The 24,843-nt window shown below is 42.6% G+C and overlaps 1 protein-coding gene across 25 annotated transcripts in view; it reads left to right on the top strand.

Moving 5' to 3' along the window:
* LOC128339534 (microtubule-associated protein 2-like) overlaps nt 1–24,843 on the top strand; it is a 415,175-nt gene that overhangs the window by 145,274 nt on the left and 245,058 nt on the right. For 20 of the 25 annotated variants that reach the window (XM_053283635.1, XM_053283631.1, XM_053283632.1 and 17 more), the window contains one exon: nt 21,488–21,556. The exons of 2 other annotated variants lie outside the window; for them this stretch is intronic. The gene's annotated coding sequence lies outside the window, so the exon portion shown is untranslated. Of the gene's footprint in view, nt 1–20,936; nt 21,168–21,487; nt 21,557–24,843 lie in introns of those variants that run through there. 3 more of the 25 variants (XM_053283641.1, XM_053283633.1, XM_053283639.1) reach the window with 1 other exon arrangement.

Genomic DNA, 24,843 nt, shown 5'->3' with positions numbered 1-24,843 from the left:
TTGCAGATAGTTATCAATGCAACATAGGACAATTGGGAGCTGCCTTTATACCAAGTCTAGCCATTGGTCTGTCTAGTTCAGTATTGTCTACACTGACTGGGACTGGCTCTCCAAGGTTGCAGGCAGGAGCTTTCCTTTCCCAGCGCTGCCTGGAGATGCCAGGGAGCAAACCTGAGACCTTCTGCCTTCATGCTCTTCTACTGAGCTATGGCCCCATCCCCTAAGCATACCTTACAGCACATCCCAATGCAAACCAAGGCAGACCCTGTTTAGCAAAGGGGCAATTGACCACAAGACCAATTCTCTCCCCACAAACATGCATTAGCAATTTGAAATAAGAAATTATAGGTACCTCCTCCACAGTGGTATTTGATTGCCTAACGTTCATGTTGCTTTAATAATGTAGCATGGTTAATCACATTTATTAATGTCTGTTTATTTGTTTATTTCCCTGCTGTCTGCAAAGTACTACAAAAAGCAGTCAACAAAGGACACAGCCTCTGAATATACCCAGAATGCATTTGTCTTCTTGTAGGGGACAGTAGAGGACAGTGTACAACTAGCCTGCTACTTAGTAGTGTCTGTCGATGGCATAGAAATGAAGACACAAAGTACTAGATTGTAAAACCTGTCGACAGATGGAATAACTTCTGAGCATGCATAGAGTACATTTCTTTCATTCATATCATAGGCTCCTGCTTAAAGATTATGATTTTTGCTGTATGGTTTACAGAGCAGGAAGGGAGAGGTTCTTGGTATTCTTTCTTTTTAAACATTTACTGACAGATCCCATCTTCCTTGAAATACTCTGCATAACATCAAAGTTATATGAGCAGAGTTTTATGTGCTGGGTGAAGTGGAAATGGATTTATCCCCTCCACCTTTTAACAAGGTTCTTTCCCCCCCATTGGTTCTCTCACCATGTTTTTAAATGGATTGTTTCCATTATTTCCCTTACCCTCCACATTTTGAACAGGGATCTTTCCAATATTCCCCCTACCCCAACATTTTAAAACAAATCTTTCAATTATTCCCTACCTCATTACTCTACCCTTGTTAACAGTTGGACTTACTATAGAGTAACCATGCAAAGGACTGGACTATTAGGAAGTGTCTGGATACCCAAAAGCGGCTCAGCAAGCCAGCAATTCTGCTCTAAATAAGGGTCAAGATATACACACAGTTCAGCTGATCCACACACCTAAGGAGAAAGGCAGGTGGCAGCCATCTTTTATTGAGGGATAAGATTGCACTGGGAAGAATCAATTGAACCATTCGACATGTGCTGTGATGTGTGCCCTCAGTTGATTACCCTGTTATAATGGTGGTATCAAAAGCTCAACTCCACAGATTTTTTTCAAAGCAAAAAAAGAAGGCATTCCACTATGGACTTGAATTTTTGGTTATGTTTAAAGGCACGGGTGGGGGAGGAAGGAAATAAGAATATAGGTTACTGTTGGCCAGATATAGGTCACTAACAAGTAAAATCAGGTTCTTAGGGCTCAGTTTTCAAAATGCAATGTCTAGATAATTTTTCAACAGGTCTGCATGAAAAAATGAGATGCAATGGCACGTGTCACCTAGTTGCTCTTTGCCTGATTTCATGTCGATTGGACAGATGGTTTGGATATTATGCATAATGTACTATTCAGGGCTTATAATGGTGGAATTTAATTTTTACACCTCACCTTAATTGTACAGATACTACCATGACTGTGTAACTTGTAATGTAATCACTCATAATAATATATCTAGAGGTAGAGATCAGAAGTTTGCATCTTTTGTTTTTGAAAGCGTTGTTTGTAAGTATGTATGTATGTTTGAGTCCAAAGCTGCCTACTTCGCTTATTTCAAAGGAAGAATTTTGTTGCAGCTGCCTAGCAACTAAGCAACCAGACACAGAGCATGTCAGTAAACTGCTTATCAACCTCCTGAGCCATATCTTCTCTCATCTTGGAACAGGCAAAGTGGTTGGCCCTTAGTCAGTACTGAAATGTTCCCTTGGGCGAAAAGATTAAGGGATAACTTGGGCTCTCAGGGTTCCAGCTCAATTGCTTGTTGGGATTCTGAAACTAGTTGTGATATAGATGGGGCATTTTTGCTTAAGCTTCTGAGATTTTGTATAGATAGTCTTGTAGAAGTTTTAGGGATGTGCACGAAGCGTTTCGGCGCCTCTTTTTCGAGGTGCCGAAACACTTTGAGCTGCCCCAGCTGAATCATTTCAGCAGGGGCATGTGGGTCACTTTAACTAGAGGAAGGCATGTCTTATCTGCCCCTCTGTTGCTCCTCCACCGCCCCCGCGTGATGCTGTTCATATTAAGCAGCTGGGCTGTCTGTTTTTAAAAGCCACACTTCCCAGCTGCTTCTTGCTTGGAAACAAGAAGTTCCCTGTTCTCAGCAGCCCGTAGGCAGCCTCGGGAAGGAAACGGCATCTGAGCATGTGCGGACACTCTCCTGAGTGGTCAGCATGGCAGCCAGGGGAGGGGGGGCGGCAGCAGAGGAGCAACAGAGGGGCAGGTAAGGTTAGACCTGCCTTCCTCCTTTTAAAGTGACTGCTCTCCACCCCGCCCCCCGGATGTGCATGAAATGTTTCGAGCACATCCCTGATAGTTTAAAAAAACACACAGTTCTAAGACGAAGGTGCTGGTTGGCTTTGCAAATACATGGATTTCTTCAAATAGACAAAAGAGGAAAATTGCCAGACTTTTGTCAAGTTGTCAATGTTCTTGCAAGGCAGAGAGGAGAAAAATGTACATTTGTCTGTGGAGTTTACCTTGATTAATCTATTGGACAGTAAAGTGGGGAAGCAATTTTTCTAGATACATTGACTCATCTTCTGCAGCACTATGATGACAGAAAAAGGGCTCCGCCCTTACAGAGTAGCAGGAGCCTAGCTGCGTTGAAGCCTTGCTCTGAAGCCCAGCACGAGCTGAGAGGGAAGAGGACGTTATTTTTGTAAATCTTCCCTCCCTCCCTCCCTCCTTCCCTCAAAAAACCTGTTTTGTTGCCAGGAATACGTCCCCGAAGGTCATGCCAAGAAAAGGGCTTTTGGAGGGAGGGGAAAGAAGCTAAAATAGTTTCCCCCTCCATCCATGCTGGATTGTGAAAGATGTCCACCATTGTCTGTCAACTGCACTGAGAGAGGGCAGTACAGATTATGTTTGCCATAGCTGGGATTATTACACTATTAGTATTAACTTGGATAACAGCAAAAATAATTTAGAATTTAAAAAAAGACACACACTTCCAACCTTGAGCCATGAAATTAAGTATTAACATATGGAGAACTGGTGAATGCTGTTAAAATGTGCAAAGGCTCAGCCTTAAGCCTTTTTTCTAGCTCACTGCATGCTATCAGATGGCAAACACCTGCTCAGTGCCTGGATATTGGGGACATGCTGTCAAGAGATTTGTCTCCGGGTGGTGCCTTCCTTCTGTCAGTATCAGCTTCTAGTTTCTGTGGGGGTGATGCAAGTCGTCACTGATGGTGGCCGGGCAATGTGAAATCACACCCACCTTCACCTTTTGCTCCTCTGTCTATTGGATTTAATCATGACTCAACAATTCACTTTTTACTAATGAAATAGCAACAGTCTGAGTTGAAAGGGAGGGAAGAGGAAAGGAAAGACAAAAAGGAATCAGCAGTCCCATCTGCTAATAGGTTTTAAAAAACTTCCTTTAGCCATTCAAAAGGAGTGATTAATTGTTTTTGCTGTACTTCCCACGTGTTCTCTGACATTCAGTTGCGATCATTACACTGCGTTCCTATATTACAGGTTGCCTCTGAAGATCTTGTCTTTTTAAAAAAACAACAACACAGCATGAGTTAATGAAGCCTCACAACACCTTCAGAGATGGTTAAGTGCTAAAATCCCTGTTGTGCTAAAGTGAGGTGTGGAACCATTACAACTGGAGAGAAAAGAAACCATTAGTTCAGTTTCTCGGTTCTCTTCACATTTGTCTCTAATATTGACCCTTGCTCTCATAAAAATTCCACAAGGTGTCTTCCTCCTTCCTCCTTGGAGAGATAATTTCACAAGCCAAAACAGTCAGGAATATTCCTTTAATATGCAGCCAGAGAACTAACTAACTCTCTCTCTCTCTCTCTCTCTCTCTCTCGCACTCAGTTTCATCACTATAAGATTCAACTCATTATTTCATTTTCTCAACCACTCATTAACTTCTTTAAAGTGAAGGTGACTTTGAACATCACAACCAAGTGGTATCAGCAGATCTACAAATAATTCATGCTTCTGCTGTATGATGTAAAAGCTGAAGTGAATCAATGATGCATTTTCCCCTCTGTGAGAGCCGAACTCACGTGGAATTAACCATATCATTTGGGCTTGTATGGTGTTAAATATCAGTTTGGGGAGGGGAATAGGACTGGCACTTTTGTGGGAGTAGAATGAGGATTTACCTTTTCCTCCTGTCATGGTTCTGATCTGGGTCAGGTCCCCTATGGCTGCTCTTTCTCCTGAAGCAGGCGGAAGCTCCCAACACAGAGCTTGTAGGCCACATCTGGTCCACTAAGGCTTCCCTCTCTGATGGCAATTTCTGTTTGGTTTCTCCATAAGTCTTCCATGCTTCAGGAGGAGTGGGAAAGGAGTGAGTGGCTAGAGCAAGATTTAGATTGATTGGATGTGATTTGTGGGCCATTTGCTGCCCAGAAAAGCTCATATTACACAGATTATAATTATAGATGAACCCCGGTATCTGCAGGGGTTCCATTCTCCACTACAACCACAGATATCGGAACAGTGGATACGGAGCCATTGAGTCATGGGACTCAGGGGTTAGGTTCCTGGAGGCTCTGGAAACTGCAGGATATGGTGAAAAGGGGCCCTAAAAAAGTGGGGGGCGGGAATGTGCTCTACTGTGCTCTGCAGTTCTCCAGGTGTCCAGCAATGCCCCTCCCAAGTCCCAAATATGGCTTTTTTCTGCAAAAAAAAGTTTTAAAAAATTAAAACAAACGAGCCACAAGATGGCTCCTGTGCTCAAAATGGTGGCAGGAAATGACCTTGGAGGCAATTTCTAGCCTCTCTGAACCCACAGATATGCGGAATTAACCCTTTTTGACTGTTTTTTTTCTGCGTATGGCTAGGTCAGGAGTCAATTACCCGGCCACGGATATGTGAAACCAAGGCTATTGGATCCACGATTGGCGAGGTTCTCTTATAGTTGCATCAAAGTGGGAGAGTCGTACTGTGGATCTTATGAACTTCTGGCCTTGTGTTCAAGGATCATACCATAACTATTAGATCATTTTGAAGCAGAAATGCAGAAGATTTTCTGAAATCTTAAACTTTCATTGGTTGTATATAGCATTAAAAAAAATCTACGTAGTATTATTCATATATTTGCATCATCATCATCATCATCATCATTATTAATTTGATTTTTATACCACCCTTCCAAAAATGGCTCAGGGCGGTTTACACAGAAAAATAATAAATAAATAAGATGGATCCCTGTCCCCAGGGGCTTACAATCTAAAAAGAAACATCAGATAGACACCAGCAACAGTCACTGGAGGTATTATTATATGAATAATTCCTAAATAATGGCTGTATCTGTTAAGGAGTTCTAAATTATTGTTCACGACTCTCCTAATCAGGATTCCATAAATTCACATATGCACACCAACAACTAATGCTTCTCCCTCCTATGGTGAACCTTTGCATTTCCAGCAAAGGTCCAGCTGACAGGAAAGAAGCCACGCCTCTATGACTGCCCCACATTTCCCTTGGATAAAGGAAGAATGGCTTCTTTCTTGTGAGCTGGGTTTTTGCAGGAGGAATCAGCAACACCTCCCTAATGCTGTCAGCTCCTACAAAACCCCAGTGCATGGGAGAGAAAATGCACCTTTCTTTCTCTGAGAAGGAAAGGAGGATGGTTTATCTTCTTTCCCAGACGGCTTTTGTAAGGCTGTGTGTGCTTGTGCTGAGTCCAGATGTCTGTTGCAAAGTCGAATGCCCTTCCCTTCTCGGAGTTTTCTGTATGTGCTATAGGATTTAAAAGAGAAAGGGCTTGGTGGTTGGGTAATAAGTCAAACTGGAAATCCCTGGTCATTCATCTTATTCCATTTGTGCTGACCTGGGCTCTTTCAATAAGAGACATTTCATACAGTATTACCCTTAAGATCATAATCACAGATAACTCAGGTTGTCATCTATAAACCAGGTTTCTAGGCTCTATCATGCTCCATCATCACCAAGAAATAAGGATGGAACAAGCTTGGTTTTTCATTGCTGCCTCCCCTCCCTCCCCGAAATGAGAAAGAATCATGTTTTCTTGTCATTAGCTGGGATAATTCCTTGGGCCATATACCCAACAGTGAACTGTTAATAAGGGTGACTATATTATATTAGAAAATATTCCTAGAAATCTGTACTATTACAATTGTTATTACTGAAATAGTTATTATTGCAACCTTGCCTAGTTCTCCTTGTCACTGCCTTATATAACAGAGCTGCACCCTGCAAAGGCAAATCAGATTATTCTAGTGTCACTTACAGCAGCTGTACTCTGTACATTTAGGCTGTCACCCAACAAATCCATACATGATTTTTTCAAGGCAGCATTGTAATTATTTTGCTCTAAAATGTACAGAACTTGATAGTTTCATACCCAGCATTTAAAGGCTTGCAGCTATTCAATATTTATGACCAACAATACCTTTGAATCCCATATCAGTTTCCATGGGAGTTGGTGGAAAAGATCTACTAACTGGAGAAGCCTTCTGTTCAGTGTGGTGGAAATATCTCTAAATATCCTTCCAAAATATTAAGGCGCTATGCCAGGAATGCTCAATGGTCCGGTTGTCTTTTAGCATCTCTGCTGAGAAACGTATTGCTGTCTGCTGTAAAAACTCAGGGCTTTGGGCTGAATCTCTAACAGATATAAAATGGAAACCTGTCCTCGAAGAATGGCTGGTTAGCTGAAATCAATGTTTGTATAAAATTTAGCCTCCCCACCCCACCCCTCCAGTAACCAGCATACATAGATTGCATTGTGGCCTTCTTTGCCCCCTTCAGGTTGCTATATCACGAAGAATGCTAGCCACAACAGGCAAAATTCCCCGATTGCGGTCTAGAATCTCAACATAGCAGCTCTATGTTCCGTTAACTCCTTGCTCCACACAGTCCCTCACCTTGTCTTTCCTGCTTGCCTGTTCCCTTACTCCAAGAGCTTGCAGCTCTGATAAAGTTCTACTTTTGATGGGGCTGGAACTGGTTTAATCTGCACAAGGTCTTCATCATTACCCATCAGAACTTAGCATAGGCCACGAACTGCAATGAAAGTCTGCCAGCTGCTCCGCTGTATTTTATGAAAGCTGCAGTGTCGCTCACCCTGTTATGACATCAGTCTCTTAATCATTTATACAACCTTTAAAAGAATAAATGATATTTTAGATTTCAGTACAACAGAGCCCTTTCTTTAAAGCTACGAATGGAGAGGTAGTACAGTGTACAGGAACTCTGGGAGTGGAATAAAATATTTTAAGTGCTTGGGCTTGGCAACATGAACTCTTAACAAATAGGTCTATTACTTTGAAGTACAAGCGGTGACGTAGTGCTGTAAAGCAAAGTGCTGAAGCTGTGAAGGGTAGGCTTCCTTCTTTGGAAATTAGATAGCCTCCATCTAAAATGTAAGCTTATATTTCCTTCTGGCACTCCGATTAGAACTCCCTCTCTCCTAATGTAAAATAAATAGATTGTTTCTGAAGTTATCAGTACAATCCCCTTTTCGGTACATAATGATATGTAGGTTAAAATGGTCTTAATATTGTGCCAGCTCGAAGTCTTGAGGTTCCTCAATATGCTACCATCTGAATAACTTAGTGAATACAGCTGGGAAAGTTCCCAAATTTGTATACATAAAAAGTATTTGAAAGAACAAGGAGGCAAAATAAATTCTTACAAACCAATGGGCAGAAGGGGAAAGCAGAACATGAAGGATAGGATAACAAAAATAGCCATGACAAACTTTCCTAATTCTATCCTGATACTTCCCCTTGACCTCAGGAGGTGTTTAACTGTAGTTCTAGAGTACCGTACTCTGATCATTTCTTACTCCTGGTTCAGCCTCTTCAGCAGAAGCGTTGATGGCAACACTGCTGTCAGCACTTGAGCAGGCCTCAGAATCTTCACACACAGGACCCTGACAAGAGACTTCCCTCTTTATGTGGGTGATCCATGTGACAGTAATAACATTGGAATGTTTCTCCCATCTTTTCACATTGTTATGTTGACTGCCTTCAGGGCTCTGTGATGCTGATGTCCCTGTGTTCAACATGTTTAGACCTTCGTGTACATACCATTATCATAGCCTTCCTCTGTTGCATTCACTTTTCTACAATGACCTTCTGCATATAAGATTCCCCGTGGGCTGCCACTTCACACCTGTCTTAGTCTCATTCCCAATAAATGAATCATTCCGCCTCCTGCTCCCCCCATTCTCCTCATCTAATGCACCTTGCCCATTCTTGCTTCTGGGATCCTGTTCCTGTTGCCTTGCTTTCATAGTGCACAAGGCTTCAAACCATTGCTGTTCCTTAACAGTACAGGAGCGTTTCACAAAAATCACTCTGGAAAGAACCTCTTCCCTTTGCTGCTGCAGCTAGATCATTCAGGAATAAAGCTGGTCTTAATGAGATCTTGTAATGGAAAACACTGAGAGTCACCTGAACAGAGAGGTACAGATCCTCCCACTAAGCATATGAGGAATTCCCCTTTCATTTTATTGAACTCCCCCTTGTGAAATCTGAAAACCTTATCTCCCCACAAAAGTGTATTTACTCCCCCCTCAATCTAAGTGAGGAGTTGGTCTCAACCTTTCCCTCTCTCTCCACCCCGAGCCCTGAATAGTTTGTAATAACTGGTGAATATAGAGTCGTGATTTGAGTGCCATGCACTGTCCATGTTATCCTATATTCTAAGATGCCATTTGTAGCAGTAGGTGACCCATGCTATATCCATAGCATTGCCCATGCTATGGATGAAACAGTTGTATAACATTCAAGGTAAGAATGTTATCTTGTCTGTGAGAACTCTTCCCATCCCTCTTCTGCTTGTTATGTGAACACAGATGAGCAAACTACACACTATAAGCAAATACATGTAAGGAAAGCCCAGCAGCCAATTATAATAAATAGAAGCAATTTTGCGAGGGGAAGCTTTTGCACAGAGGGGTGGCGGGGAGGTTACCCAGTACCTTTCCTTTTTGCAGTCCCCCTACTTATTTGCTCTTATCACCATGGAGTTCCACTCAGATATTTATTTTGCAGATGTGTGACTTTATTTAAAATATTTATATCCCGCTTCTCCAGCACACCTAATTTATTGATTGATTAAGTGCCGTCAAGTCAGTATCAACTCTTAACTACCACATAGATAGATTCTCTCCAGGGTGATCCAGCACACTGCTGCTTGGAAAATACTTGGAAAATCAGCTTTGTGGAGAATGGGGAAGGAGGAATGGTGGTGGGGAAAAGAGCATGATTAAGTACTTCCTCCATCCCTTGCTACCTCTATGTGCAAAAATATCCCTCTCTAAACACCTTTCACTTACTAACACTGACTGTCAGGACTTTAGTATATGTGTTCAAGTGCGATGTGTAGTTTCTCCCTAGGAGAGGCATAGATGAGATTGATAACTGACATGGATCCCATTAAGGAACTCTGGGAATTAAAGCTTTATAAGAATACTGTAAATTTTACATTAGAGATCACCAGCTCTCTCAGATAACAATATACAAGTTCCCTTGCAGAAAACCTTCAAAAATTAAATCAGTCTAAACTTGTAATCTTGAAGTGACATTTAATCACAGACCAGGGCTTATTTTTCATGGTATATGGGAATAAACTCAAAGCACCAAAGTTGCGAAATCTATATTTATTTACAAATCTAATACCTTGTAAGAAGCAGCTAGAGTTCTTATGGTGAAACATGACAAGGGAATTAATAAAACATAATTATGTTTTCCAGTAAAATATAACACAAACTGAACTGACATGCAGCAGGACTATTTCATTATATCCTTTGATGTAAATGGCAGAAAACTGTGCTAAGCTTTGTCTCAGTTCAGGTTTTAATGACGGGGAAAATGGTATGGAAAAGAGCTTAGTCTGTATTTAAGTTAATAGAGCCATGTGTGCCTGTTATGTCAAAAGGTGAAGCAAAGCAGCAATGGACTGAGTAAGTATAGGAAACTTATAGCCAGGGATCTGTGCTCACTGCTGAATTATGACACTTCTTATGCAAATGAAACAAATTTGAATAAATTGTCTTATTTTGCATTTTCACTAGTTTTCATAATTTATTCTAGTTTTACTAATTATGGGGAAGAGCAAAGAGTTGTTATACAGAATACTGAATGTTGCTCCCCTCCCTTCAACCAAAGGGCAACCTGAATACTGAAATCTCACTAAGCTAAATTCTCAGCTTCAGCCAACCGTCTGAACTTTTTCTGCACTCCCATGTAGTTTTCTGCACTCCCATGTAATCAGCAACTGCCCTGTGAGTAGATTGGGGCGGGGGGAGAAGTACTGTCCTTTTTTAAGTGGCTTGCTGACAAACTGCTATTTCCTTTATCCCCACCCCTCATCTCTGTGCCATTCATCTCTGTGTTAGCAACTTTGCAGGAGGGGGTACCCCTCAGAGGAATGAATTTGACTCTGAGGCTTCTAGTTATTGGTCTCTGTTATAGCCTGATCTTAAAGAATTACCCTGTCAGGAAAATGAGGACTGAAAGCTTCCTGTGTTTTTGAGGGAATTTCATGCTTTGGTACGAGTAGGAAATGACTTAAGGAAAATGGTACTTGGAACAAAAAGGAAGCCACCATGTTGCAGAGTATGGGGAGATTTATACATTCCCTTTTTGTGGATGGTTCTACCCATGAATGGTATTTGTTTGGACCTATGCATTCTGAATAAGGCATTTGGGAGTTATTGCCCTGAGTAAACATACTGGTCTGAGTCAAAAATGTCTACTATAGATTATTTTCTTACCTCATGTAACTTAGCTGACCATATTGAGTGAATGGGGGTGATAAACCTTCTGAAATCTGGTAAGGCTGCAGGTAGTGATCTTATATCCCCCTGAACTAATTAAAGCCAACGCCGATTGGTGGGCACCTATTGTGGCCTCTCTATTAATATTTATAGATAAGTTGACGTATTTACCAAAAGATTGGGGTTTTGCAGTAATAGTTCCCATATTTTAAAAAGGCAACAAGGCAGATTCGGCTAATTAACACCCGATACGCTTACTGAGTATAATAAGTAAAGTGTATGCAAGTCACTTATGTGAGAAATTACAAGAGAAGTTGGACAATGAAAATATTTTAGTGGAGGAGCAAGTGGGATTTAGTGTTGGAAGATCTACTGTAGATCAAGTGCTGGTGTTACAGCATTTGGGAGAAAAGTATATTAGTTAAACCCAAGTCAACTCTCTTTGTGGCCTCTGTGGATTTCAGATGCGCTTTTGATTCAGTCTCCAGAGCGATACTATGGGAAAAGTTAAAGGCCTCTACTATAGACAAATTGCTGCTCTGACTAATATAAAAGCTGTATGAAAACACCACTCTGTTTGTTAGCCCACAAGGCCTTCTTTCTAGCCTGGTTAGAGTGCAGAAGAGAGTCAGGCAGGGATGCATCTTGGCTCATTTTAAAACAATTTTTATATTAATTCATTAGTAAAGTGGTTGGATGGAACAGACTTGCACCCCCGCAAATTGGATGGCAAAAGTATATCAATCTTGCTCTATGCCGATGATGTGACAATTATATCACAAACCCCTGTAGGGCTCCGGAAAGCACTCAGAATCCTTGTGCAATATTGTAGAGAAGACCATCTTCTGATAAACTATCAGAAGACTAACATTAGGACATAAGAACAGCCCTGCTGGATCAGACCCAAGGCCCATCTAGTCCAGCATTCTGTTTCGCACAGTGGCCCACCAGATGCCGTTGGAAGCCACAGGCAGGAGTTGAGGGCATGCCCTCCCTCCTGCTGTTACTCCTTTGCAACTGGTACTCAGAGGCATCCTGCCTTTGAGGCTAGAGGTGGCCTATAGCGCCTATAACTAAGATCATGGTCTTCACAAAAAGACCCATTGTATAACTGGAATATCAACAGTAATAAGATCAATCAAGTTAGATGCTTTAAATATCTGGGAGTTGTATTCCACAGATCAGCTAAGCTGAAGGCTCATATGGAACATGTATTGTCAGTGCAAAGAAGCATGGAAGCCATCTTAAGCTTTTTTTGTTCCCAGGGAGGTGAGTTCGTTCCAGCAGCTATAAGACTATTTGGAGATAAACCATTATCCCAACTGTTATAAGGGGCACAACTTGGCCCATACCCTAATTATACAGAACTTGAAAGGGTACATTCCAAATTTTTAAGAGCAATTTTGCAGGTTCCCAGGTGAATGTCGAACGCAGCCCTGCGGATAGAGACAGGGCTACAGAGAGTAGAAGCAAAAGCTTGGGTAATAATTCTCAGCTATTGGTTAAAGGTCCAGTTCGGCCCAGTAAGTTTAGCAGCATTAAGATTGGGTGATAAGTTTCAGTCAAAATGGAAGCAGACTCCATTGAGAAAACCTTTGAATTATGGTCTTTCTGTAGAGATGTTGACATCACTGGGATACAATCAGGCCAGATAAGTGATTAAACAGCATATATCTGAGGTTGAATTTCAGAAAGATTTAAATTTCTAATTATATTAAGGCTTGTATAGAGAGATCTAGAAGTGAACCATCTAATTAGTTTACCACCCTTGTAATTGCTAAACATGGAAAATCTTTCTCTAGAGAATGATTTAATGTTCTTCTACCTGTATTATTGAAAGGTGGTTTCATAATATTCCTTACAAAGAATGGATTTGCCCATGATCAGGTGAGATCGAAACCATCGGACATGTGATGCTTTATTGTCCCTTTTATAGAGAACTACGTAGCAGCCCTATTACACCACTTTTAATATACCTACCAGGATGTTCAGCAAAATTCTGTTTCCTTTCTTTTAGCAAACAGGAAGGCAGATGCAATTAGCCCACAATGTTGCTAATTTTTTGTGCCGCGACTATTAGAGTCTGCCAAGAGATTGTAAAAGGTTCTAAGCTGGAGTTTGTGAACCACCTAGAGCCTTTGGAGTCAGGCAGTATATTCAATCAATCAATCAATCAATCAAAGCATGTGGGAGTTTATCTAGTTTGATTTATGAAAGGTAAATGTGTTATATTAGTTTTATGTATGTGTTTATTATGGCCCTATGTTATTCTGATTTGGTCATGAACTGTAATAAACTTGAAGCTTGCCGTGACAAAACAACATGATTGAAAATGCCCCTGGTGCTTAGGATGGAACGCAGACCTTAATGCCAGTGCACAATTCTGAAACATCTGCATCAATGCAAATGTTAAGTGTTGAGTGATGTGGGTAGTTGGCTTTTGAGCTGGGCATTTTATTGACTATTTCCTCACCTAAGGCTCCTCTGGGTCAGTGTCTGGGTGAACCCCAACACCCCCATAAACTGGATTGTCTGCCAGCATTGCTTTATCAGCTGAACAGATTTTGTCTATGTATATGTAGTGTCTCCACCTTAATATAATACAAGCACGTGAAAAAAGAATTCTGGAATTGGGCGGGGATGGGGAGAGGATGTGCAAAAGAGACACTGTTGCAGAAACTGTGCATGTTCTTGGAACTGAAGAACCCAAGCATGAACAGAAAGACCAATGCTGGTTGCAGTGTCAATAGGCAGGGAGAGGCAGTGTATCAGTATTAGCAAGATGATGAAATCTGCTGACAACACAGTCTGGGAGGTTCAATCAAGTTCAAGGAAGTGAGCAGTCCAATTCACAAGGACTTGAATAGACACCCTGCCAAAATGAGATGGGAAGATTGCATGTTGTCTCTCTCTATAGAAACATAAGAAGGTGAGGGGAAGAAAAACAGGCCTTATTCAACTGAAATTTTCCAGAATGGTTTTTTAAGCTTTTGTTTTATTTGTTTATTTTCTTTTTCATACCTGCTGAGGTTGACTACACTTGCTGAAATTGTTCCTTGCTCTCCCCCCCCCCCCCGCTGCTCCTTTCTTCTAATGTGTGAACTTTTTTCTATACCAGTAACCATAGAGATGGCTAATAGTGATGGCTTCTGCCTTAACCTTCCTCACAGCAAACTATCTTTAGAGTGTTTCCCCCCACTGAATGCAGTACAGCATCCATTGTGTATGTGTTTCGGTGCCTGAAGATGTAGGTTTCCTTGAGAGGGGAAAATGGTATGCTGGGCGTCTTTCCCTTGGAATGTCAGAATATGCAACTAGTGTTGCCAAAATATGTTCAAGTGAGCACAACATCTGAAGCTATCTTCTACTGAATCATACCATTGGTCCATTGAATTTAGTGTTGTTAACAATGACTAGGGCTTCAGATAAAAGCCTTTCCCTGCCCTACCTAGGGATTGAATCTGCGTCTTTTGCCTGCAGTACAGCCTGCTCTATCCCTGAATTATTATTATTATTAGTAGTATTTGTGGAATATCCACCTTTCTGAGATTTGTGTAGCCATAATTTAAAATGTTTTTGTCTGGGAATACTTAATCTTCATGGAGTGGGGGGGGGGGGGGAGTTTAAATGTTTGGAGGTTGTAGGGTTTTTTCTTTTAGGAAGCAGTTCCAAATTTGAAATAATGTAAAAAAAAAAAAGCACATTTTAATACCACATAATCAGTGGTATAAAGGCCTTCAGTCAATGAACTATTATTTTTATTAGTAAAATATTTATATCCCACCCCTCCAGTGCAATACTGCTTGGGACAGCTCATAGCAGTAAAACAGTTAAGGTAATATAATATTTAACACAACAAATAAAACACAATGTAGAATAAAAACAATAAAAACAAACCCAATTAAAATTAAAAACCCACCGGGATGTAATAAAACACATTAAAAGGCCTCTCTGAACAAGTTGGTTTTAAGATCTTTTTAAAAAACCAAAACCCTAAAGGAGGGAGCATGATCAAGTTTTTCTGGGTGGGCATTCCAGAACCAAGGCGCCACAACCGAAAAGGCCCCGCCACTTGTCCCCACCAGCTGAATCTCAGTAAATGGTGGGGCTGCAAACAGAGCTCAAGATGATGAGTGAAGGGACCTGGCATATTCATATGGGCAAATGCAGTCCAACAGATACCCCAGTCCAAAGCCATGCAGTGCTTTAACAGTCAACATCAGCACTCTGAAACTAGCTCAAAAGCAAACTGGCAGCCAATGGAGCTGCCACAGGATGGGTGTAATACTTGAGAATCGACTAGCGCCCATTAGCATCCTTGTAGCAGCATTCTGGACCAGCTGAAGCTTCTGAACCATCCTAAAGAGCAGTCTTCAATTTTTTTCTGGGGGGAAAATGAGGTGCCAGGTATAACCATGCCCTTTAAAACACATGTTTACGACTTTTACATCGGCTCTGATGCAATCCCATGAGATATGCTATCTATGATGAAGAATTGTGGGGAAAGAGCTCTACTTATTCCTCAGTCTCTGTACAATTCAGTTCACATCCCTGGTTGTAGTAGTCTATGTGGTCCTGCCTTTTACTTCAAGGACAAACAGAATACAAAGATGGAAGGAAGGCTTCTGCACCTTGTATCTTTTAAAAATAAAACATGGCATACAATCATAGTCTAAACTAGACAAGATTGCTGTTTAAAAAACTGATTTAAATAATTTCAGCTATGGTAAGCACTTTGCTCCTGAGCAGCCTTGTCCCAGATATGTTACTCAAGTTAAATTTTCATAGTTAAATTCTGATGCTGAAAGGGAGAGTAGAAACTTCATATTGAAACTAAGTTTTTAAATGTCTCTCAGAATTTGAGTTAACCAAAGGAGAGCTGGGCATTTAGCTGAGTTCCTGTGTATGACTGGTTACAGCCCTCAGAGGTCTTGCAAATAATAAGCTGATTAATGTAATCACTTGCTTGCTATTGGATCTTTTTGGGTGCATTGCTGGACAGCTGGGGATACACAGAGCATGGTAGGGCATGCCCATTTTCTCCACAGTTTGTTTTTCATCCCATTTTTGCTACCCTTTTGCACCATTTTCCCCTTTCCCCCCTGCTGCCTCAGGAACCTAATGCCCCAATTCCCATTGCCCTAGTGCCCCATTATCTACGGTTTCACCGTCTGCACACACACACACACACCAGCATGGAACCCCCATGGATAATGGGGTTGTTATGCTCCTCATGGCTACATGAGAGGGTTGGTGGAGTCTAGACTGGCTCAGTTTGGCCTCAGAGTGGTTGTGGGAGGGGTGCTCTTATACCCCGTGAGGACTTGTTCACTCCACAATACCCTCAGGGGAAGGATGACGCCCTGTGCCTCAGACCAAGTCAAAGAGCTCTTACCAGGGTGAGCTTTCCTCAGGATCTAGCCACTCGTCATCAGCAGGCTGGCCTCTAAATACTCCCCAACAAATGGAGCAAATCTTACAAGTTCCCGGGTCCGGCCAAGATCTCAGACTGAAGTCTCACAAGACCTCCCCGGGCTCTCACAAGACACCTCTGATGTCCCGAGTAATGCCGATGTTTTCCAGTGTCATCTTGCTATTCACCCCGAGCGGCCAGGTTCAGTTGGGTTGGGCAGAGCAGCCCTTAAGGTCAGGGCTGCTCGGGGTTGCAAGCCCCGCAGCTTGGTTTTCGCGGAGGGCAGCCACTCAATCCCCATGGTGTTGAGCCTTTACCCGCCTGATTCCCCCACAGAGGTTCTCTTGTATACTAGTAAAATGGCTTGCAGTTTGTAAGCATATTAACAACTTAAGCCCTTGCGAAGTACTGTGAAGAGGAGGCGTTGTCCATCAATATTTTAAATATATATATAATGGTTTTCAGTAAGCGTAGGAGATCTTATAAATGGTCAATTAATGGTAGGAGCCTTCAGCAAGTCAAAACATATAAGTATCTGGGCCTCATATTCCATTTGAGGAATTCCTGGAGACCACATTGTGAGTTTGTGACTGCAAATCCTCAAAGATCTATTGCAGCTATAAATTAAAACAAAACACAACACAAAAAACTCTAAAGGTGCTCAGAACATCCCGGCAGTGCTAAGGGTATATCAGGTGAAACTTCAGGCTCAGATGCTGTATGGTGCCCAGATTTTTTAATCTGGGAACTTAAAATCTCTTGAAGTTGTTCAGTCAAGGTTCTTACGGGACATCTTCCAACTTCCCAGCTGCATCCCAAATGCAGCTTTGCATTTGGAAGCAGGTATTATTAGATTAATTGCCCAGGCCCGGCTGCAAGCGGTTTTATATTGGCTTAAACTTAACAGCTGCCCCCAAAGGTTAGGCTCACTAACTTTGGTGGATGATTTCTGTTCTACTTGGGGGAGGAATATATATGACACCCTGGGTAATTGGGGTCTCTCAGAGCAATATATATGATCGTTAAATTATGATCAGGCAAAAAAAAAAAAAATCATTACACAGGGGATAAGAGATAGAGAAAAGCAGAGTGACCTTAGCCTGATTTCTTCTAGATATTATTATCTTGGCTTCTCAAATTACCCGAGGCCAGCTGCATACCTTACACACTTGCCTACACCAAGGCTGAGGAGGGTCTTTTCTCAAGCCCGTTTTAATGTCCTCCCTTCAGCTGTTTTGGAGGATGGATTTTGAGGGACCCCCTTGGAGGAACGTTTGTGGCCATGTGGAACTGCTGAGGTGGAAACATTAACACATATTTTGTTTAACTGCTCTTTTTATGATATTGTTCATTCTAAGAGCCCCTGGTGGCACAGTGGTAAAACTGTCGCCCTGTAACCAGAAGGTTACAAGTTCGATCCTGACCAGGGGCTCAAGGTTGACTCAGCCTTCCATCCTTCCGAGGTCGGTAAAATGAGTACCCAGAATGTTGGGGGCAATATGCTAAAATCATTGTAAACTGCTTAGAGAGCTCTGGCTATAGAGCGGTATATAAATGTAAGTGCTATTGCTATTGCTATTCAGATCGATCCCTATAAAAAGAAACACTTCTATTGGTCTGAGGAACATTTTATTGTTTATTTTTTGGAAGATAAGCATGAAGAAGTCACCCATAGGATTGCTTGTTTTTGTCTGGAGGCATGTAAAATAAGGTGACTGCAAACCGGTTTTTAAATTTTTACTTATGTTACTGTATTGTTTTTTGCTGTAGTGCTTATTTGGTCGTTGACCGTAAATAAATGAAATGAATGAATGGATGAACAACTTATGTCACTGCGATTCTAGACTTTTTCTAACTCTATGAAGTTTCATGACCCATGCTCAATGAGTGAGTTTCCCCACATTTTCAGGAGGCATTAATATGTTTTTCCATGGTTTTTGATGTTTTCGTGGCCTTGGCAAGGTCTTGAACCTACATGCAAAAATGGCATGTTTCTGTCTTTTTGTGGTTTGGTCTGGGAGTTTCATGTTAGTCTGTGAGTGAGTCAGTGAGGGGTTGGAGTTTGCAAGCATCATAACTTCTTATCTTGGTGTGACTCTAGTCTTTTCCTAGTTCGATCAGGCCTCATTCCCCATGCTTTCCAATGGGAGAGCTTTTCTTGGTGTTTTTGGGAAAGTAATGCATTTTTCTGGGTTTGGGGGTTTTTGTGGTAGGCTGTGCAAGGTCTGGAACCGACCTGTAAATATGATATGTTTCTATCTGTTGTGGTTTGGTCTGGAAATTTCATATCAGTCAATCAGTCAGTCAGTGAGGCCAAGGCAGCTTTATATTAGATATATCTATGTTTAGCACTTTTGCTTCTAAAATAGAGGTAGCCATTGGTTTAGTTCCCTCTTTTGCTCCATAGCATCTGCTACAACTTAGCTTCATCTCCTGATTTGTTGATATTGTGCATTTCCTTGTGACAAGCCAGTGATATAGAGTGCAAGTAGGAAAGACAACTTACCCAGTTCCTGACACTGAGTATTAGAAGTTAGGGAATAGGAGGAGGCAACCAGACACAGCGACAGCTGTGTCTATGTTGGAATATTTAGTTTCTGCCTCACTTGAGAAAACACTTTTGCGGTGCGGTGCATTTTCATTCCAGAATAAACCCTTCTGAGTTCATTGGGACATATTCTCAAAAAAGGGTCTATGGAATGCTGACTAATTGGAGGTTAGCTGTCCCAATTTTTTCCTCTTGACTTCCTAAAGGGAGGAAAGTGCTGGGATGCCTAGCAGAAACATATCAGAAAATACTATTCCTAAACGTGTTGCCATAAGTTGACAGTTATTTGTCTGCATTTTTGAGCCTCAGTAGACACAGCTTCATGGGGTCTAATTCTGAAAGACAGGTGATGCAAGCATCCATTGCCCTTTGTCTTCCTCTCCACTTAAAAGGGGGAAAAAAATCAAAAATATTTGGCTAACCTGAGCTGTATACACAAACATAATCCCAAGTGTTTCATTGTAGGGGTGTGCACAAAACTGGGTTTTCCAGTTTGATTCAAATCCAACCCAGACTGGACTGGCTTGGTCTTGACCCCGCCCCCAGAACCAGGCCACTGGCTCAGTTTGAATTCGAACCGGTTCAGGCCTGGTTCAAAGCACCTACCACACGTGAAAAAGTGTTAAAAATTGTTACTTACAGTGGCTCTCCTGACCCCTGCTAGCCTCCCCCTGAGTGGCCAGGACCCAATTCATGACAGTTCAGGCCTTCTTTGGCCCATTTCGGGTCTCTGCACAAGCGTGGGGACCATTTGTTTGACCTCCATGCATATGTACTGGCCATTTGCATGACCCAGGTCAAAGAAGGTCAGAACCGGCACAAACTAGCACAAATCGGGCCCTGGACACTTGGGAGGAGGCCAGCGGGAGTCAGTGGAGCCACCGTCTCCCTCCCCGCCACTGTTGCTGTGAGTAACAATTTAAAAAACTTTTAAACTCACGCTAGGGGCTTCAAACCAGGCCCGAGTCGGGTTCAAGGTCGAACCTTCGAGCCAAGCCAGTTTGAGTTTAATCTGGCTCAACTTTGAGCCGGCTTGGACACCCCTAGTTCACTGGGACATTTAAAGCTTTGAAACTGTCAGTCAGCTAAGTTATTTTTATCTGCTTGGGTACAATGGCTGATATTCAGACTAATGTCGTGCTGGTACTAGGGGTGATTTCAGTCAATCTTCCCTTTGCTCTGAAGCCCACTGTGCCTACCAAAGTATGTCCCTGGCCTGAAGGTTACACAGCTCTTAGACACATTTTTTCAGAAGGCACAGTGGGCTTCAGGGTGAAGGAGAGTCAACAAATATCACCCCTCCCTGCTAGGACCAACACAGTGTTATTAGCATGAATGCTGCGTTAGTCTGGATGTCAGTCAGTCTTCCTTTGTTCAGTCTCCACTGGAGGGTAAGTGGCTAATCTAGTCTATTTGGCTGGGACTGTGGCAATGACATTTAGGTTATGACAGAAATTCCGTTGCAACCTTTACCTGTGGAATGACCTTTTTCCTAGCCATAATAATGCCTAAACGATTGTCTCATACGGTATATCTTCTGTTACAATCAGTTATACTTATTTCCAAACTTACCTAGGAAAATAAAAAGGGAAAATATATGCTGTCTAGTATGCACAGTTCTAAGAGGTGTGCTTTTCAGCAGTACATAATACTGTACAGAAAACATCTTTGGGATTGGGATTCATAAACTTACATTAAATTTACAGGGTTTTGTTGTCTATGTGTGCATTTGGCAGTGACACAAAAAGAAACCAGTTGATGATATTCCTGGGATTAGAGGCCTGATTCCTGAGGGCACATTTTGGTTGGTTGCAATTAAAATGCCTGTCAGGCATCTGATACCAGGAACCCTTTTGACAGACTGCTTGAGCGGAGGCAAGTGCAGCATCCTATTGTAAGTAAATGATGGCGGAGCTGGCTGCCTTGCCGTCATTCTGGAAAATTCTGTGGCCGGCGAGCTCCCTCTGTGTCTCCCACTCGGCCTCTTTTCCTTTTCACCACTGCGGGGACTTTATCTAATTTGCAGTTTTCCTCTTCCCCGACACACATACAGAAGCTACAAGCTGGTGGCTGGCAGACTGTGTCTGTCTGGAGATAGGCAGCAAGCTCACGGATACTAATGCTTTGGGAGAATGGTTGTGCTGCAGTTATTTAAGGATATGCTGTTGTGGTATTGCAGCACGGGAGCTGGTAATGATTTTTTCCTTTGTTTCAAACCGTCAGCTTTCTTTGAATGCCTTTTTAAAAATCTGCAGTATGTTGATGTTCAGGAGCCCTTCCTGCTGTAAATTAGGTACAGAATGAGCAAATGGATGGATTCAAGCTGTGAATATAAGGCATAGGGTGTGCAAATGTCTGTATTACATGGGATCGTTGTGTTTGTGGTTTTCTCCTTGTTCATTTTGCATGCAGTTGGGGGTGGAATTTGTAGATTATTTAGGGTTTGGGGGGTACAGAAGTATCCAATATATTAATTACTCTTTTTTGGGTGGTGGGGACTCATTTTGCAGATTCTCCAGCCTTTTCTTTCTAACGTGTCGTGATATACTCCTCTGGTTTGACTTGTTTGCAGTCAAAAGGTAAGGCACATTGCTTTTCTCACCTCTCCATACACATGGAGGGGAATGGGTATTTCATATGCAGGTGATTTTTTGCATGTGTTTTTTTCATTCCATTCTACTGTACAATGTTGTGGCTTTTCTTGGGCATGATGTCACAGCCATGGGGTGCCATTGTGGAAGTTCATTGTGATGGCTGCATTCTGAATAAGTACTTGAGGTGTGGAGACTCTCACTTAAGCCCAGTCATTTCAGCTACAGGAGTTTCCACAGAACTAATAACCTTGGCTTACCTAGATCACCTGTCAGAATTGCAGTAATAAAACAAAGACACCTAAATATTCTCAGCCCTTGCCTTCATTAAAGTTATAAAGAATAAAGGAAATCCTTCTGAAAATTGTTGGTTGAATTTCTGAATATATACGGGCTTAAATACATTGGCTTGTTTCACTATGTAAAGTCTGTCACAGACACAGTGCTGTAATTTTTTTTAGGCAGGGAAAAGGCTATTCTTTTCACACACACACACACACACACACACACACACACACACACACACACACACCTCCATGCATCTAGCAGAGACATGTATCCTCATCACAGATCTTTATGCACTGGGTTTATAAACATGCCAGGTATGTGAGGAAACTGCCTATGCCTTTTGTGTGGTTTTCTCTCTCCCCAACAAGCCACTCAGCTTATAAGAGGCTACGCCTACATATTGCCACAAAAGCTGCAGAACATTTTGTTGCTGAGACACATACGAATATACATATATTATTCTGCCCTCCACTCATTCTTTTCATTGCTGTAAACACTTTGCAACCATCTGCATGAGATACTGGAAAAGCATAGGAAGAAAAGGATTTTTTGGTATATGTGTATAATGCAGCATTCTATAACAAAGAATCTGGAAACTGTCCTCTTTGGTCTGGGTTTTGAATGGGGCCTAATCTGATCCATGTTCTCTAAATCTCTTTGACTGTAAAGAGCACTGAAGTTTGACAGCTTCTTTAGAAGACCATATGAACAATACCAACTGTCTAAGGCCACCTTAGTACAAGTACATTACTTGTACACCTAGGTTTTTTTAGGTGTAGTACATATATTCACATAAAGTGCAATTGTCAAGAAGTATATTTGTAAACTCTTACATCACACAGGTCTAATAATTGGAGCATCGAGATAGGTTGCCACTCCCTGTCAAGTGTGAACTCCATGGCAAAAACAGATATGCAGTAGGGATGTGCACAAAACCGGCTTGGCCTTTTTGGTTCGAATTCGAACCAGCTCCAAACCAGGGTGGGTAGGTTTGGTTTTGGTTTTGCTTGAACCCTTCCCCCCGGTTTGGTTTGAATTTGAACCTGATTCGAACCGTTCTGAAAAGGTTCTTCATAGCGTATAATGGGGACCCAAACCAGCCCATTACTCCCTATGTAGAGCATCTAGGGGCACAAAACCTGGGTGGGTAGTAGGCACCCAGGGATGCCAACGACCCACCAAACCCCAAAGCAATCAGACACTTCTGTGATTTTTAATGAATTTTTGAAGATTTTTCCCATTTTTGCATTCTTCCCATAGGAAATAATGGGGATTTAAGACAGCCCCATCCCCCCCCTTTGGGAGGTTCCAGGGCATGCCAAAGTGGGCCTGGGGGGCATAGTGAGTTTTACCACAACTCCCCCCAGGCAGCCCCAAGCTGGTGGGGTTCATGGTCCCCCAGCCCCAGGAATTTTTTCAGTTACTGTCCTTTTAACAAGTCTATCTCTATCAGAGTAGTTTTTCTGGTCTATATATATATTTGTGTGTGTGTGTGTGTGTGTGTGTGTGTGTGTGTGTGTGAGCAGAACCATACGAGAGGGAAGCGGGGGCACACAATAAAAACAATTCACAAATACATATATACACATTACACAAGTATATATACAAATCCATCTATACAGCAGCTGTACAGTAATATTTACACCACCACCAACTATCTTTCAACACAAACCAGACCAAAAACACTATCTACAGAAAGGAAAGGAAAAACCTCTACTACTGATAATATCGACCACCCACACACAACAGAAGAAACCTCCACGCACACACACACTCACACACACATATGCACACACAACACTTCTATCTACACACACACATATTTACACACACTGAAATATTTACAAATATGCATTTTGGCAATCCCGCTGCCCTCTCCCTGCAAGTCAACTATGTACAACAACAAGCAACAAAACACACTTCAAAATAGTTATACATCATCTACACAGTGCCACACTGGCACAAACTGCCTAGAGTCTGTGTGTGCCCACAGGCCCCCGAGTGATGTGGTCAGTTGGAACCAGGAGCTAGTTCAGCATCAGGTTACGCCGGGGGGGGGGGTGTATCCAGTTTTCAAGTCACAGCACTAGTGGGCATGCTGTGACTTGGCATGGCTGAAAGAGGAAGCAGGGAGAGTAGGGATGAGCGGAAGCTGCTGCCGGGCAGGTGACCGGTACCATGGGTCAACCATGGGCCAATCACTCACCCAGCTCAACTTCCAGCTCGGGGTAGCCCAGCAGGGGGAGATTAACCTTGAGGAAAACCAGCTGCTTGACCAAGCCAGGGTCCAATCGGGACCGAGCAGGTGTTACCACATCGGCAGCATGTGAAAACACCCTCTCGCTCTGGCCGCTGGTTGGTCCAGCCAGACTTGGCAGTTGGTTGCCCAGAACTGCACGCAGTCCATCTCGGGGTCTTCGTCCACAGGCTCCTCCAAGTACTGGGCAACACATTGCGCAGCACTGGTGGGCCTAGTAGGCCGAGCCTCCTGCAAACCGGGCAAGGCACCAAGGCACATCCGCTTAAACCTTTGGGCTGATTTAGTGGGAAGAACTGCCTGTTGTGTTGGTGCTGCTGCCTGGGATGCCGCGCTGCCAGACTGGGAAGAAGGGTGGGAGCTGAAGGGTCAGCGCCCGCACTGCTGCTGCTGGGTGTGGGTCACGCACGCTGGTGGGACACACCATCACCACCCTCCTGGTCTCTGCCAGTCCTAGTGACCTCCTCTTCCCTAACTCTATCAACCAGGAGGTCCCGCCACCTTGGCAAGTCATCGGCTCAAACGACATTGCCCTTTATGGTCGGGTTACAGAGACAAGCCAGGACATACTCCTCCCTGTCACCCAACTCATTGACCAGCCTGTTGACAACTCAGCCTTCCAGCCAAAGCATGCCCCTCTGGCATGGTCAGCGAAGTCTGGAGTTCACCCATCAGCTTCTCTAGGAAGAGAGCCACGGGCAAGGCCTGGCTCAGAGGAGTGGTGTCGCCA

Source organism: Hemicordylus capensis, chromosome 1, assembly GCF_027244095.1.
Source record: "Hemicordylus capensis ecotype Gifberg chromosome 1, rHemCap1.1.pri, whole genome shotgun sequence".
Taxonomy (NCBI): Eukaryota; Metazoa; Chordata; class Lepidosauria; order Squamata; family Cordylidae; genus Hemicordylus; species Hemicordylus capensis.
Note: the sequence above shows the minus strand (reverse complement) of the source record. Positions and strands in the feature narration are given on the sequence as shown.